This window comes from Salvelinus alpinus, chromosome 24 (genome assembly GCF_045679555.1).
Source record: "Salvelinus alpinus chromosome 24, SLU_Salpinus.1, whole genome shotgun sequence".
Lineage (NCBI taxonomy): Eukaryota > Metazoa > Chordata > Actinopteri > Salmoniformes > Salmonidae > Salvelinus > Salvelinus alpinus.
This window is the reverse complement of record NC_092109.1, coordinates 17,605,881-17,624,059: the sequence shown is the minus strand read 5'-3', so window position 1 is coordinate 17,624,059 and position 18,179 is coordinate 17,605,881. Positions and strand designations below refer to the sequence as shown.

The 18,179-nt window shown below is 41.3% G+C and overlaps 1 pseudogene; it reads right to left on the bottom strand.

The window, feature by feature from the left end:
* Nucleotides 1-7,925: 7,925 nt before the first annotated feature.
* LOC139551837 (tRNA (cytidine(32)/guanosine(34)-2'-O)-methyltransferase-like) lies at nt 7,926-16,757 on the bottom strand (annotated as a pseudogene).
* Between the last annotated feature and the right edge of the window lie 1,422 nt (nt 16,758-18,179).

Here is an 18,179-nt window from a genome sequence, read left to right as displayed (position 1 = left end):
GGCGTTCAACTGCAAAAGTAGCTTATACAGTCAAAGCATAAAACAGTAGGTTGTAGGAAAACGTTAGCCCGATTGTGCGGCGTTCAACTGCAAAAGTAGCTTATACAGTCAAAGCATAAAACAGTAGGTTGTAGGAAAACGTTAGCCCGATTGTGCGGCGTTCAACTGCAAAAGTAGCTTATACAGTCAAAGCATAAAACAGTAGGTTGTAGGAAAACGTTAGCCCGATTGTGCGACGTTCAACTGCAAAAGTAGCTTATACGGTCAAAGCATAAATCAGTAGGTTGTAGGAAAACGTTAGCCCGATTGTGCGGCGTTCAACTACAAAAGTAACTTATACAGTCAAAGCATAAATCAGTAGGTTGTAGGAAAACGTTAGCCCGATTGTGCGGCGTTCAACTGCAAAAGTAACTTATACGGTCAAAACATAAATCAGTAGTTAAATAAATATTCATAGTTTCCGCTCTGAAAGGAGGACTGTATGAGTGAAGTAGTAGGTGCAGGAAAAACGTTGGCCCGATTGTGCGGCGTTCAAATGCAAAAGAAATCCTGCGAATAAAAAACCGCTCTGTCTAGCTACCAGGGTTTGGTAATTCAGTAGGTCATGCCACAATGCTACTCTAATAATAGAAGAAAAGATAAGTATTGGGGGTTGAATAGGATATGAGGACAAGCCGATCCGATTAGACAGTAGTCTCGTCATATTGTAGAAGTCTAGGCTTATGTAGGAGGAAGTGAATTAAGTCAATGAAGAAAGACTGAGTTGTTTTGAGGTAAAAACAAAGGGATTGAATGAACGGATGAAACATAAAAGGATGAATGAAAATGTTGTAAGAAATGAGTGGATCTGTGTAAAGATAGAACATTAGGAAGAAAGATAGGACAGGTTGTGTGCGTGTAGGCAGAGCGTCCTGAAGAGGGTGCGCGCAGCCTTCCTGTGACAGAGTAGAACGTAAAGAAAGGGTGCCTCTAAATACTAAGATAGAGGGAACGAAATTAAGAAACATCGAAGTAAAATAAGTTGTAATCAAGGATAAAAACACTGATGTGATAAAGTAATAAGCGACCATAGTAGAATTACTAAAAAGGTGTCAAAACAAATAATAAATAAAAATACTTAAATAGGCGTTAACCGAATAGTATAAATACGGATAGAAAAGTGTGAAACAAAACAGAAAGTAGAATCGTTGATAAAATGAAATTGTACTATAAAGTTAAAAACGAATCTAGGTTAGTTAAGATAAATAGTGATAAATAGTGAAATTCAGGACAGATTAAGGATTCACGAACGGTGTAACAAAGGAAGAGGAAAAAACAGGCCGTCGATCACTCTGTGTCTACAGAAGCTACGGTCTAAAAATAGCCTGAAGGACAGAGACCAGAATATGAGAGGTTGGTTTCACTAAAACCGTGAATCAGGAATTAAACAGTAAAATGGGATAAAAGACAATGAAACAATAAGAATATAGAGAAGAGGTAAGAAAGTATAGACAAAATAAATAACTAAAGGTAAAAGTAAGACGTTAGATAGAGATCTTAATGGAACGGGCAGTGGACCTGTGTGGCTCAGTTGGTAGAGCATGGTGCTTACAAACGCCTGGGTTGAGGGTTCAATTCCCACGGGGGGACCAGGATGAATATGTATGAACTTTCCAATTTGTAAGTCGCTCTGGATAAGAGAGTCTGCTAAATGACTTAAATGTAATGTAAATGTAATCATAAAATTGATTAGAGCTATAAGAATAGAATAAACCAAACGGATAAAATGAATTAATAATGATATCCGTAAAGGGAAAAACACAGTGATATTTGAAGTACTGTACTAGAATAAGACATTAAGTCTTCTGTAGTATTCAGAAATAATGTCTGTACTATAAAGAGTAGGCTTTGATAAGAGAAATTAAGTGATGTGACAAATGAATTATTAATTGGAAAGGAGATTAGCTCTACCTCGGAAAAATAATAAATAAAAGGTGTATAATACATGGGAGTATTTAGGAAAATAAATAAATAAATAGTGGCATGAAAACAAAAGGATTGTTTCACCATAGCATTGAGGGATTTTTTAAAAGAAAGCCATGGATTCACTAAAAGACGCGCACATTAGTTCTACCGAATTCGGATTGAATATGAAAAAACTGGATAATGGGGGACGCCATTACCCGGTAACATTCTATCATCAGCGAATACATTACTATAAAAGACAAATGTGGTTCCACTCGTCCTCGCAGACGTGCGGGTGATTAGTGGAACTATTGCCAATATCTAAAAACGAATTAGAAAATAGCTCCCTGTTTTGAATATGGTTATAGCGAATATGGGGAAAATTAGTGTAAGGTGACACTAGAACTTAGTGCGGTAGCAGGAAATGCCGATATACGAGAGTTTATTTCCTTGTCAAAATAACAACCAACTAATCGGTTTGAGGTTAGTGAGAATGGAATTTTTACTTGGCGGTGTATTGTCTCTGAGCGAACAATGAGTGGTTCATAGAGATTACAGTTTATATGTGGTCAAGTAGAAGTATTAGATCACGTTTGACTCGACATATAGTAGAGTACAGATGGAATTTTAATTGTTAGACATTCTATACCGTCATTCTCTGAAAACTGTTAAGACGTTTATGGAATAAAAACTATTTGCTGATTCAAAGGTAACATTGTGAATATTAATGATATGTATACTTTCTTTTCCAGGAACAAAAAAGGGTTTAGTCTTCTCTGGTCAAAATATCATTGGAGTCTGCATTCCTGTGGAAAGCAGTTAATTAAAGTCAGACGCTTTAAAATGTAAAATATCTGGATAAGGCTACTAAATAGAGTTCTGGATAAGTGAGTCCAGTCCCTGTGTGCTATTGGCTATGGTTTACTAGTGAGTGCACCATGTACTGGGAATGAATATACATTAGTAGATTTATTGGAAGGGCTTTTTCCAATTCAGTTTCAAATTGGGTATGCAAAAGGTTGGTAATGTTTTTGAAAACTGTATTTAAGTTGTTCCTAAAGAAAGGGGGAGTGGAAACATGTTAATGGTGTCAAAATGCCCTGAATCCTAAGAATTTCCTGTACATTTCCTGTACATCCTGTACATAAAGACTGATCACCTTTTACTAGAAATTGTTGGAACAGGTGGGATTTACTTATAAAATGTATAAAAGACACCAGACTCTATTCAAACTGTATAATTACTTTGAAAATCTATTATGTCCCTGGGAAAATTATGAAGAGTTGTACCCTTAAATTGAATAAGTTATTCGAATAGGTTTATTTTAATTTTTATTTTGATATAACATGGGTTCATGGGTAAAACTATCAGTTCCTTGGGGTTATGGTCTTTGGATAAATACACAAATGTGTTTTGTTCATTCTGCATATAGAAAGTGATGAAAGTTACTCCAAAGGGTTTTGTTGATAAATACCTCATCTGTAATTCGTCTGAGAAATCACCGGTAGAATAAGGGAGTTATCATAGAAGGTGACGTCAGAATGCTTTAAGGCATGGGAGAGAATATCACTACAAGTGGGTGTGGAGCTCAAACCCACCCTAACCGGCTGAATAGTGAGGGACAACTGTGTCTGATGACCTGTGAACTGTATCTAAAAAAGACATGCTGAAATGACATTATATTTGTTGGGAGAATAATGACTTAAAGGAATTGGGGTACTGACCTTTTTATTATCAGGCCACTCATGAGAGAAACTGAGACAAAAGGGCTATTGGGAAAATAGATAGTACTGGTATTTAAAGTGTTTAGTATAAATGTTAATTATTACAGGGATGTTGTGTATTGAATAGATAAGGTCAAATTTGAGTTAAAGTAAACACTAAGGATTGTTATCATGAATATTGGGTTGGAAAATGTATAAAATAAAAAGTATAACTGTTTAGTTATTTGGATATAGAACTGTTTAACGTTAATAGGCTTAGGGAAGCTCTGGAAACTAATCCTGAGACAAGGAGGTTGACAGAACTTACAGAATTTTAGATTAAAGGTTTTTTGTTTCTTTCGTTTTATAATGTCATTGGAATTGGGATGATAAAATGTAATGTTCAATTGAATAAATAGGTAGTCTGTTGTGCGAAGATACCCATGAATGAAGAAGAAAGAGACCAACAATAACATTGGCATAGAATGACACGGATGGACGTTTTCCATTACATTACAAATAGTGGTAATATTGCAAATGTGCAAGTATTATTATTATTATTATTATTATTATTTTTTTTTTATTATTATTTTTTTTCTCTTTTTCTCGTTTGGTCAATTTATTTTTGTTTTGAGGAACATAAGGTTGTGTATATGTTCCTGAGGAGGGACTGATATAAATGATATATAAATTGACTTAAGGATGTTTTAAGTATGTATCAAACAATGGCAGTTATGGGTTAGGGGACTCATAAAAGAAGGTAATGATAGTGAAGGGGTGTTATTTCTAGAAAATATGTATAAAAATAGAGATAATTCACAGAAAAGGAAAGACAGCTGGCTGTGTAAAATATAGGGACAATTCTAAAAGTAAATAGAACAATTCACATATCTAAAGATATGGTAAAATGAATAAGTGGTGGCATTTTGAACATTAGAGCAAAAGTTTAAGAAACTTATGACATAGTTTTGTTAGGATTGGATATTAATCCAACTGGAAAACGCTTGAATGATTATATGTTATTTTACAGCAGTTGCTGTAGGGACAATCATTTGACTATCATTATGAATGTTTCTGTGGCAGGAGGCCAGGTATTTGAGGCAGAATGGTTACATAGGGCTGTTATTAAAAATTAAGATTTAGTGATCTTGCTATAAGAAGGAAGTCTGTTGTCAGGGAATAACCCATGTGTTAGTGTGTATGTCCTCAGGAAAAAACAGCCAGAAATGGAAGGGCTTGGGCTGCATTCTGGAGATTGAGTGTACATCAAGATACACCAGGCTGGTGGTATACTTCTTACAACACTGCAGTGGTAAAGATTTTCATGTCTCTCTTTGGTGGGTGCATAAGTCTCACGAGAAGTGAGGTCCAGCTGAATAATGGGTGAGCTTGAAAACACCATGACAGAGGACGTGGAATCAGAGAGAGAGAGAGAGAGAGATTAGATTCCACTATAGACATACTGGGTTGAGTTTGGAGGCTACTTGTTTTATTTTTAATACATCATGTGAAAGAGAATGGATGATAGGATATTATACTCTAAACAAACATGTTAAAGGGATTGATATGAAAGCATATACAGTGTTGAATTAATTCAAGAAGAGAGAATGTTAATTGTAGGTTATGCACATGATTATCAGTTGAAATGGAGTAGATGGGAAACTAAGTAAAAATGACATGATTTGGGAACACCTCTCAGAACCTGTGGCCGAAAGGGGAAGACTGGGTGGAAGCATGAGGAAGCTTTTTAGGGCTTTTATTTTTGTGGAGTCCAGCAGAAAAGTATCCTGGAGGCATAGAGTCAGGTAAAGAGAGAGTGGGAATTGTCATGGTCTCAGATTTCAGTTTGCATGAATATATTTATGCATAACACATAACATTGTCAATGCTGTTATGTTTTGTCTGTTGTTTTCCAAGTCTTATGTTTAGGAAACCAGAAGGAGAGGGGTTCGCCAGCTTCAGCTGGAATGTCTGTTTGTTGTGTGATGAGTGATGGAAGTAAGAGGATGTATGGTGCAATCTTAGAACAGAGGCCATAAGTCTCTAAGTATGAATGCTTCACAGAAAGTAGGCAGAAACCTGAACCAGGATGAGAGGTTCTGTGTCTGATGATCCAAGGGGACCAGAAGGACCTCTCTCAGTGGTACCAGGAGATCTAGTCCACGTTGGAGGGATCCGGAGGAAGTGGGATCAACCGAGGAGAGATGGACCCTATGAGGTGGCCAAAGCAACAAGAACGGCCGTTCAAGTGAAAAGAAGCCAGACGTGGTACCATCTGAACCACTGCAGCTGAGTCCCAACAGAGAGAAGGATACAACCACATAGAGATGAGGACACTGAGGATGCTGATTCACCAGGAGGGAGCCTGGAGGGAGCAGGAGCAGCGGAAACGATTGAGATGCCAGGGAGGAGCCAAGAAAACAGTAAATCAAGTGAAAGCCAAAATATGACACGTGCACCGACTAATGCACCCAGAAGAGGAGGAGAGGCCTCACAAGGAACAGAATAAGAACGTTTCTTTCCTAAAATTGAAACCCTTCCAGATGGAAGCTAAGTCCGGCCTGAGGAGGGAGCTTCAGGTGAAGAAAGAGGAGGAAAAGTCCCGCAAGCTGAAGAAAATGGGGATTACCCCACAATTGACTTTTAAACTTTTGAATGGCCTCCTTTACAGACAATTGATGTTAGAACAACAAAAGAATAATGACATTGACATAACAGAAGCAACAGTGAATGCTAGTATAGAAACAACAGACTAATGCACAATCAAGATGTATGGTGGGAGCAGGAAGAGAAGAATGGAATCAGCTGAACAATCCAAAAAGACTGACAAGGTTAGAATCTATGTTCCACCTCAATGTATAACAGAAGCAGGAGAACTGAAGTCTATCTCAATCATAAGGATCAAACCCTTATCGGAGATTGCACTCTGTGGATGGACACATCATCAAACAAAGGGAGAAGTCGTTTGGGACCCGAAAGGATGTGACCTGACATGAATCAAAGAAAAAGACGAGTAGGTGCTCATCATGAACAAGATTGAACCAGTGGAAGGTGAAGACCTACCCCTGCACCTGAACAGGAAGAACCTGTGACAACAACAAGGGTGGCGGCTGATGTGACGACCACAGTAGCTACCACTAGATGACATCGACTGCCCTTACCAAGCAGACCACCGTGCCAACAAAGCAATCTGAGACATCAGTCAGGAGAGTTTTTACTGATATTTGAAACTTTCTGATAAACTCTAATGATCTACCTCAAGATAAGAACATTGAAAAAGCAACAGAATTAGATATATCTCATGCTTCATCAAATATGTAATATTTTATCCTTATATTTTTTATACCAAATTTGATCTATTACTCTTATGACAATTGGAGATGTTTGGTCTAGTTAGTTTTTGTTTTTTTATGTTTCTGATTAGATCTTTTACTCCTATTTCACATTGGAGATGTTTGGTCTAGTTGGTTTATATGCTTCACTTTGTTTTTATTTTTTGTATTTTCTTGTTTATCATAGGTATTTTCTTTTACTATCCCAAAGTCTTATTTGTATCATTTATGTGGCTAAATAGCCCCAGAGGGGGGATTGTAGTAGTAACATAAGGCAACTGGATGCTAATGGTAGAAGAGACATATAGTCTGACAATTCCAATAAGACACATACCAGAGAAATATGCCTAAGACAATTGGACACATTAATGAAAGGGGGAGACACATGGTCTGCTGACCTGACACACTAATGATAAAAAGGACCCATAGTCAGCTCCTTCTAAAAAGAAGGCGTATAGTACAGAATCTGCTGATTCCAATAAAGGCAAACTGAACAAAGAGTACATTGACACATTATGCTGACACACTAAAGATAGAGGGATCCATAGTCAGCTGCTTCTAAAAAGAAGGCCTATAGGGCTGAATCTGCTGATTCCAATAAAGGCAAACAAAACAAAGAGTACATTGACACATTATGCTGACACACTAGGATGGAGGGTCCGGCCACCATTGTAGTCTAGCTGAGAGCAGATGTGGGCGTTATTGGGCGTGAACAAGCGGGAAGCTTGAACTAGAGGATAGTGGTGGCGAATGACTTGAGAAGGGAGACTTCATTTGCATAAGGGATGGACATAGTGCTATGTGTGTATAAATATAGGAGCTAAGGCTCTGGGAAGGGGGGGTGTTCCGCGGTGTGTGTGCCGCGGGGTGTGTTCCGCGGACATTCCAGATTGTGATACAATTTGTATTAAAAATCTTATTTGAGTTCACAAAGTTCTTGTAAGAGTTATATTTGAAGTGATTTTCTACGACAGGACTTCAGGAGGGTGACATCTTTTCCACGGAATATCTACACAGGAACCAAAGGATAGGACAACATTCACAGCTAATTTAATTCCACAAAGTTCCAAACCCACTATGTCAATAAAATTCTCATCCAACGTTCAGCCTACCTTTGCAACAAACGTTCCTTCGGGATTCAGTACAGGTTTTGTAATGTTTAGCGCCTGAGAAGGTATATTTAATAAAATATTGTAAAGGGATGAACAATACAGACATATAACTAGATCAGCTATTTGGTATTCAACTGAATATAACACTTGTTGCAGTGTGGTACTCGCAGCAAATATGAGCTGGGCCAGGACGTACTCATCCACATCATGGAGTCCCGTCACTATGGAGACAAGCCAGAAAATGACCAATGAGAGAAGCCATACGCAAATAGTCCAATGACAAAACAACAAACTCCAAAGTGGACACTAAAAGAAAAGTATAAAAGTATATAGAACACTAACCGTCTGGTGCTCCATCAAACATTACCAGGTCTGCAGGCTGTCCTTCAAAATGCACATGAACTCCTGGGCAGTTGAGATCTAAAAATATTAAGCAAAACCAATATTTTTGACCCACCAGCTTTGTTGAAATACAATATGAGTGCCTGATCCAAATCTGTCACACAGTGGCTTGATTCCAAACCAAGCACTTATCCCCGTCCCTCTGCCCTTGATGATGACTTGCACTTCCTTCTCTGAGAGGTCTGGAATCCAGCCAATGGTGCAGCCAATTCAGTGTTTCAGAATAGTGTGCAGTCTCTACAGGTCCTTGTGGGACAGATGTTTCCCTGTTACCTTTATGATGTCCCCCTGGATCTGTGTGACCCCTGGGAGAGGAGCCATGGCCTGGGGGTCCACCACCACAATCTTCACCTCCTCACTTTTCTCCTCTGTCAAACAATCAGATAACAACACAGTATTAGTGTTATGCACACTATTCATAAACACCCCATACTAACTGCCAACCATGCTTAGAGGAGAAGGAAAGTGAGTGAGACCAACCTGAATGGCTGAGAACCTGGCTCCAGCTGCCTGACGGCTCGTGTACATTAGTATGTGTTAAATTGCGCGTGCCGCTCCGGCCGCCCAGAGTGGCTCACTTGTGGGTGTGCTGGCAGCATATAGCAGCACGTTTGATTGTGAGTCAAGAATTCAGCATAGCACGTTTGTATGAAGGTCTGGTTATTTAAATGGGTATTCTCCATTTCATGAATTTATTCACAGGTAAATAGTAATATGCTCTAAACCGCTCTGGTGAAAAATGTTGCTGCCCTGTTTCCAATCCTCCACATGGCTGGGAGAACCTATTCAAGTCAGTAAATTAATTTCTAAAATAAAGAATATAAAAAGTATTACTAGGTAACTAGCTACAGTGCAGGCCAACTTTACATACGGTATAGCTAGCTAGATAAGTGAATTAAATATCACTGTCAAAGTGAGAAAGTAGGCTATTCTGAATAGGGCAGGTACTTTTGTGTAGTTTCAGTCCCTAGAAGTGAGGACGGAGACAATAGTAACAATAGTAACATAATGTTCAGTGCTGTATAATTTGAGTATCCACAATGACCTGGTGATGTGAAAGTCTAATAATGACATTATCTTCCATATTCCTACAGATACCTTGCAATTGGAGATTCCTTCAAAACGACTGTCAACAGTTCAAGGTTGCGTGACAAGGGCCACCTGGGACTGCCTCCTGAGGGAATTCAGGTGTGTGAAGGTCACCTGTGTCCTGCATAACTTTAAGAGCATGGACATGAGAACCAGGATGGGATCTGCAGCTCGCCGCCGTGTCCCAGAGGAGAAGTCTGCTGCTCTGCAGGATGTTTCAAGGAAGGGGTCCAACAACGCAGCAAGAGAGGCAATCTGTGTGCAGGAGATCTTCACCTCCTACTTCTTTGAAGAGGGTGCTGTTCCCTGGCAACACCATAGTCTACAATCAAAGAGCCATCCACATTGCAAAAAGAGTATTCTTCAATTTACTTAGCTATGTCAACTGCAGTTATTCAATTCCCAGTTTCTTTCCCTTTGATTTCTACTTCTCTGGTGAGGGTGCTGTTTAGGTAAGGGTGATGTCTGTACAAAAACAAAACAGGATATTTTAAGTCACCCATATAGAAAAAATGTAGAACAATTAGACACCCTATAACCCACACCTACACTCATGTATCAATCTGATTGATGGATTGTGTTGTGCAGTAAGCAGGCTCAGGTGTATAACAGTGGCTCATTCCACCTTCAAAGAATACTGTAGGCAAGAGGGCCAACCATCGAGAATAGTAAGACACTTCATTATTTCTTTAACTACACTATATTGAGACCGAGAACGATGTCTTGCTTCCGGGCAGGCTAAACACATTCTTCGCACGCTTTGAGGATAAAACAGTGCCACCGTCACGGCACGCTACCAAGGACTGTGGGCTCTCCTTCTCTGTGGCCGATGTGTGTAAAACATTTAAACGTGTTAACCCTCGCAAGGCTGCTGGCCCAGACGGCATCCCTAGCCGCGTCCTCAGAGCATGCGCAGACCAGCTGTCTGGTGTGTTTACGGGCATATTCAATCTCTCCCTATCCCAGTTTGCTGTCCCCACATGCTTCAAGATGCCCACCATTGTTCCTGTACCCAAGAAGGCAAAGGTAACTTAATGACTATCGCCCCGCAGCTCTCAGTGCTTTGAGAGACTAGTCAAGGATCATATCACCTCTACCTTACCTGCCACACTAGACCCACTTCAATTTGCTTACCGCCCCAATAGATCCACAGACGATACAATCGCCATCACTCTGCACACTGTCCTATCCCATCTGGACAAGAGGAATACCTATGTAAAATGCTGTTTATTGACTATAGCTCAGCATTCAACACCATAGTACCCTCCAAGCTCATCATTAAGCTCGAGGGCCTGGGACTGAACCCCGCTCTGTGCATCTGAGTCCTGGACTTCCTGACGGGCCGCCCCCAGGTGGTGAAAGTAGGAAACATCACCTCCACTCCGCAGATCCTCAATACTGGGGCCCCGCAAGGGTGTGTGCTCAGCCCCCTCCTATACTCCCTGTTCACCCATGACTGCGTGGCCAAGCACGCCTCCAACTCAATCATCAAGTTTGCAGACGACACAACAGTAGTAGGCTTGATTACCAACGATGACGAGACAGACTACAGGGAGGAGGTGAGGGCTCAGGGAGTGTGGTGCCTGGATAACAACCTCTCACAAAATGTCAACAAAACAAAGGAGACGATCGTGGACTTCAGGAAACAGGAGAGGGTGCACCCCCCCATCTACATCGACGGGACCGCAGTGGAGAAGATGGAAAGCTTCAAGTTCCTTGGCGTACACATTACTGACAAACTGAAATGGACATCCCAGACAGACAGTGTGGTGAAGAAGGCGCAACAGAGCCTCTTCAACCTCAGGAGGCTAAAGAATTGTGGCTTGTCACCTAAAACACTCACAAACTTTTACAGATGCACAATTGAAAGCATCCTGTCCATCTGTATCACCGCCTGGTATGGCAACTGCAAGGCTCTCCAGAGGGTGGTGCGGTCAGCCCAACGCATTACTGGGGGCAAACTACCTGCCCTCCAGGACACCTACAGCACCCGATGTCACAGGAAGGCCAAAAATATCATCAAGGACATCAACTACCCGAGCCACTACCTGTTCACCCCGCTATCATCCAGAAGGCAAGGTTAGTATAGGTGCATCAAAGCTGGGACCGAGAGACTGAAAAACAGCTTCTATCTCAAGGCCATCAGACTGTTAAACAGCCATCACTAGCACATTAGAGGCTGCTGCCTATAGGCATAGACTAGAAATCACTGGCCACTTTAAGGAATGGAACACTAGCCACTTTAATAATGTTTACATATCTGGCATTACTCATCTCATATGTATATACTGTATTCTATACTATCTTAGTCACTTAATTATGTTTACATGTCTTGCATTACTCATCTCATATGTATATACTGTATTCTATACTATCTTAGTCACTTAATTATGTTTACATATCTGGCATTACTCATCTCATATGTATATACTGTATTCTATACTATCTTAGTCACTTAATTATGTTTACATATCTGGCATTACTCATCTCATATGTATATACTGTATTCTATACTATCTTAGTCACTTAATTATGTTTACATATCTGGCATTACTCATCTCATATGTATATACTGTATTCTATACTATCTTAGTCACTTAATTATGTTTACATATCTGGCATTACTCATCTCATATGTATATACTGTATTCTATACTATCTTAGTCACTTAATTATGTTTACATATCTGGCATTACTCATCTCATATGTATATACTGTATTCTATACTATCTTAGTCACTTAATTATGTTTACATGTCTTGCATTACTCATCTCATATGTATATAATGTTTTCTATACTATTCTACTGTATCTTAGTCCGTTCCGCTCGGACATCGCTCGTCCATATGTATATAGTCTTAATTCATTCCTACTTAGATTTGTGTGCATTGGGTATATGTTGTGTAATTTGTTAGATATTAATTGTTAGATATTACTGCACTGTCAGAGCTAGAAGCACAAGCATTTCGATACACCCACAATAAAATCTGCTAATCACGTGTATGTGACCAATAAAAGTTGATTTGCTTTATTGTTTGTCCTTGTGTGTCTGTCCATGTTTTTCCAGTATAAAGTACTCTGCAGCCACTTAGTGTGGACACCAGGTGAGGCCACACACAGAGATTCTTGTTGAACACTGTCTCTTTAACTACCTTATTTTCTCAATAACAGTCTCTCTTCACTTCATCCCTCTCTCCCCATCTCCCTAAATCCTCTAGGTTATATCAGCTGTGTCGGTAAACCCCTCCCGCATCTGAACTGGCTACATAGAGGGCACAGCATGATCAGAGGTGAGAGGTCACTTGGTAGGGCCAGCAGGATATATTATTAGAGATGCTTTACATTGAAATACAGATAGAGATGTAGTAGTCCCTGAGTTAATGATCCAAGGTCAGTTTTGCATTTCACCTCCTTATGATTATGATGACCGACAGTGTTAGAATTTAAAAAAAACATGTCTTGAACAAGCTATCTCTCTCTCTCTCCATCTGTCTCTTGTCTGCAGGTATGTTTTGATGTGAGAGTGGATGCCAACCCCCAGTCCCGTCATCTCCACCTCACCCGCTCTTAAGATAACCTTTGGGCCAACTGGGAGCCCAAGACTGGTTAGGAAACACCACTAGAGACACTATTATGTAATTGTGATGAACTGAGAGAATATTAGGGTAGCACTGTAATTCATTAATCATATGCTGTATTCCCTGCTCCTCTGTTCTTAGCTCTTTCCCTTTCTCTCTTTTACACCTCTCTCACCACCTCTTTCTTCCTCTGTTTTTAGATGTGCATTGAAGTACAGATTGAACTTGTATTTATAATATAATATTACAATTATAATATTTAGAATGCATAAATTATGTATTTATAACACTTGGATAATGAACTTCTTTCAATAAAGCGTTTCACATTCTCTACTGGTTGAAATTGAGTCTCTCATTTGATGAAATAATACACCTAATACTCCTGTGTCCTCAGATCAATGCAGATGAAAGAAAATTGGATATTGAGATGAACCAGTTTTAGATTATTTACATGATGCATAGGATTAGTGTACTGTTTTTTAAATTCTGTTCCAAATCAGCCTTTAACTAGTTAAATCATGTTTCTAGTCTACTGCATAGTTACAATGTGTAACCATTTATGTCCCAGGACCAGGATTGGTAAACACTGTTGAAGTGTATAATTGTAATACATACATGCAGACACAGCATTATTCAAAGACTGGAATTTGATACTCCTGGTATTGGATAGGACTGAAAAATAATGTCTCACAGACATTCATACATGAACTGGGCCTTTATTTGCAACGGTAGAGTACATGATCAGTGAATATATTCAATGTGAGGTCTACAATGTGGGGATCTCCTGCACGGTAATAACTACAAGTATATACGACTTGCATCCTTGGCATACATTTATATTATATTCTACATGAATGTCATTCAGACTGTTTTGAAGTTGATACAACCGGCTATGATAGCTGAGGTTCATAGCTTGGTTCTGAACCAATATTTATATCAAACGTTTTAGGTTCCATACACAGATCGGCTACATTGCTAGCTACACATCCTTAGTCACACAGGTATTTTTTATCCTCCGCTGCACAATAACCAAGAACATAGTTAGCTAGCTACATTACTTCAGCTATCTGGCTAATGTTAGCTAGTCACCTAGCTTGCTAAATAGCGATTTTCGTAAATGTACTTTATGACCAATAAATATGCATCATTTTTTGTCTCTACATTAACTAACATATTCCTCTCAACTGTACATGTTTTGCATGAATCGTTATGACGTTATAATTACTTACATTTGCTGACATCCTAGTATTTTTGTCAGACGTCTTTGCTGAAGAATGTCTTCAGCGTTGGGTCCCATAGCTTCAAATTCGTCATGGGAACCACTTGATACGATTGGTCATCGCCCAGTGGTCGTCGCTGGTGATTTGCATAAGATGGGAAATGTATAACTTTTTCACTGCCTTTCACGCCATGTTTGTGATGCCCAACGGTCCCCCGACCTTCTCACCACTTTCTTTTCATTGTGTACACGGGGCATGAGGCAGCACACAGGCCTACTGCCCTCTTCACACCTGGGAAGGAAAAATGGATGTGAAAGTCATATACAAGCAACATTACAAATATGGATGATAAAACTCATCTTCCTATTCCTTTGGCATGATGTTATATTTTACAACATCCATCGATACCCAATATCATAAGCCATAGATATCTGATGTTGACTTAGGGTGAACTAGTGAACTATGGCCAGAAAAGTTTACCCAAATGGCCTTCTTGCCTTAGATCAAGCCAAACTTCTCGTCAAACTGCAGTAGTTTGAACACACTCCTGGCCTTTCAGCCCTCATCAATGGCCAGATGGTAGTAGATATCCTGTTTGTCTTTGGAGGAGCGACACATCTTCACATTTTTGCTAATGACTTTTTTTTACATAAATATTCAGACCCTTTAATCAGTACTTTGTTGAAGCACCTTTGGCAGCAATTACAGCTTCAAATTCTCTTGGCTATGACCCTACAAGCTTGGCACACCTGTATTTGGGGAATTTCTCCCATTATTCTCTGCAGACCCTCTCAAGCTCTGTCAGGTTGGATGGGGAGCGTCACTGCACAGCTATTTTCAGGTCTCTCCAGAGATGTTCGATCGGGTTCAAGTCCGGGCTCTGGCTGGGCCACTCAATGACATTCAGGGACTTGTCCCGAAGCCACTCCTGCGTTGTCTTGGCTGTGTGCTTAGGGTCGTAGTCCTGTTGGAAGGTGAACCTCCACCCCAGTCTGAGGTCCTGAGCGCTCTGTACTTTGCTACGTTCATCTTTCCCTCAACCCTGACTAGTCTCCCAGTCCCTGCTGCTGAATAACATCCCCACAGCATGATGCTGCCACCACCATGAGCACCGTAGGGATGGTGCCAGGTTTCTTTCAGATGTGAAGCTTGGCATTCAGGCCAAATAGTTCACTCTTGGTTTCTCATGCTCTGAGAGTCTTGAGGAGCCTTTTGGCTAACTCCAAGCGGGCTGTCATGTGCATTTACTAAGGAGTTGCTTCCGTCTGGCCACTCTACCATAAAGGCCTGATTGGTGGAGTGATGCAGAGATGCTTATCCTTCTGGAAGGTTCTCCCATCTCCACCGAGGAAGTCTGGCGCTCTGTCAGAGTGACCATTGGGTTCTTGGTCACCTCCCTGACCAAGGCCCTTCTCCCCCGATTGCTCAGTTTTGTTGGGCGGCCAGCTCTAGGAAGAGTCTTGGTGGTTCCAAACTTCTTCCATTTAAGAATGATGGAGGCCACTATGTCCTTGGGGACCTTGAATGTTGCAGAAATATTTTGGTACCCTTCCCCAGATCTGTTCCTCGACACAATCCTGTCTCGGAGCTCTACGGACAATTCCTTCGACCTCATGGCTTGGTTTTTGCTCTGACATGCACTATCAACTGTGGGACCTTTTATAGACCTTGCAAATCATATCTGTACTGTTGGTATCTGTACTGATGCCGCAAAAGTCATGACAGGGAGACATAGTGGAGTGGTAACGTGCGTGCAAGCAGTATTTGCATCTGTATTTTGGATGCAGTAATTGCAGAATAACTGCAGTGTACTGCAGTTGAACTGCACTCTAACTGCAGTTACACGTTTTGGACATTATTACCTTTCTGACCTCAGTTACCTCCAGACGTCCACCTCTAGGATAGAGGTTGATGGCGCTCAGCGCTACGCTACACCCATGCTTCATCAAGTCAACGATCCAACTCTGTTTGCTCCAAAGGATGCTGTGCTGCCAAGCCTCCATAGCACGGAGCGAAGCCTCGCCAAAGTCCTAAAACACGCCAAGGTGTACTGCCAGGAAATCAAGAAGCTGCAGAGGCAGGCTAGGCTACATGTCACTGTTGCCACCAGAGGTAGTTGAACAATCTACCGAGTCCTCTTTTATACCCCACCATATAGTGCATCACAATGGAAAGGATAGGACTGTGCTTAACTGTTTACTCCAGCATAAAGGACAGTGGCTCAATGACCTTCTCCTCCCTGGACCAAATTTGGGATCATCCATGATCGGTGTCTTCCTTAGATTCCGTCAACATGCCATCGCTGTGAGTGGTGACATCAAAGGCGTGTTCCATCAGATCCGCTTCTTACCAGCTGACAAGCAGGTGCTACGCTTCATCTTGCAGAACAAGCATAGAACTTTAGAACCAACCATATTTGAGTGCTAGGTATTGCAATTCGGCACGACTTGCATATGCACATGCTTAAGCTCTTACATGCATATGGCTGTTTTGAATTAAACATCACCTTAAAAAGCGCTGTCCATGTCATTATGTTAGGCTTGGGAACAACATCCACAACAAACATGTTTTACACTGTTTCAACCTGCTGTTGAACTTCTTTCTTCAAATTGATCACCACAGTAAGGTGGGTTTTAAAAGTATGATAGGCCTACTCTTTTGATGATAAGTGTTTGATGTGATTTTCGATTTCATTTGCAATGATGTCAGAGAGGTTAGAGGGACAATTAGAACCTGATAGTTGTTAGCAAGTTGGGTACTACCAAAACATGTCGAGAGTGAAAAAGAGGAGATTACTGTGACTCGACGGGCACGTGGAATTTTACTGCGGTCATAAACCATGATTTCCGGTGTGGCGGTAATAGGTCACTGCAACAGCCCTATTCCCATTTTGCCTTTAGTTCTACCTCTCGCAGTTGCACATCTATGTGGTGTACTCTTTGTGGGACCAAGGACGGTGAGGGACAGGCAGTGGTTGAAGAAGACCAGCCGGAGCTTGGGGAAGGTCAATCCCGCAGTCATAGGGTCGGTGCGGCGGAAGCGAAGTGGCCCGGGCCTTTCTGAACACCTCCCGGAGAGTCATGGTACTCCGCGGGGATGGCGGAGAGGTCCGGGGCAACTTCCGAGCCCCCAGGAAGACGTCCCGGGGCAGGTTGCGCTGACTTCAGACAATGGGCGTGGCAGGACGGACTCGGGCCCATGATGGCACCCGTAGACCAGTTGATGAGGTGATTGTGTTGCTGGAGCCAGGAGAATCCCAAACCACAGGAATCTGAGGAGTCTTGACGAGCTGAAATTGAACAGTCTCGCTGTGATTCCCTGACACCCGTAGGTTGATGGGAGTGGTATTATGAGTGACCCGGCCTATAGAGCACCAGTCTAGTGCTCTAACATCCATGGGAATGGAGAGGGGCTGTTCAGCTCGGAAGCCAGGGTAGCGTCCAAAAAGCTTTCATCAGCCCCAGAGTCAATGAGGACCCGGAGAGATTTAGACTGGTTTCCCCACAGCAGAATGGCATAAAAAGGGGTGCGAGCAAGGGCAGCAGAAAGGTTCTCCATGTGGCCCACCAGAGTACTCGTTCCTACCGATGAGCCTGGTCTTTTAAAGGACAAGAGGACACAAATTGACCAATAGTCCCGCAATACAGACAACTCTTTGTGTTGATCCTGTATTGCCGTTCCGCTGGCGACAGCCCAGCTCTGCCTAGTTGCATAGGCTCAGGAAGCGGTGACTCAGTCGTCTTCGGCGACTCTCGGGGGAGGTCAGGAAGCCTCGGGTTCTCTTGGCAACGGGATCATCG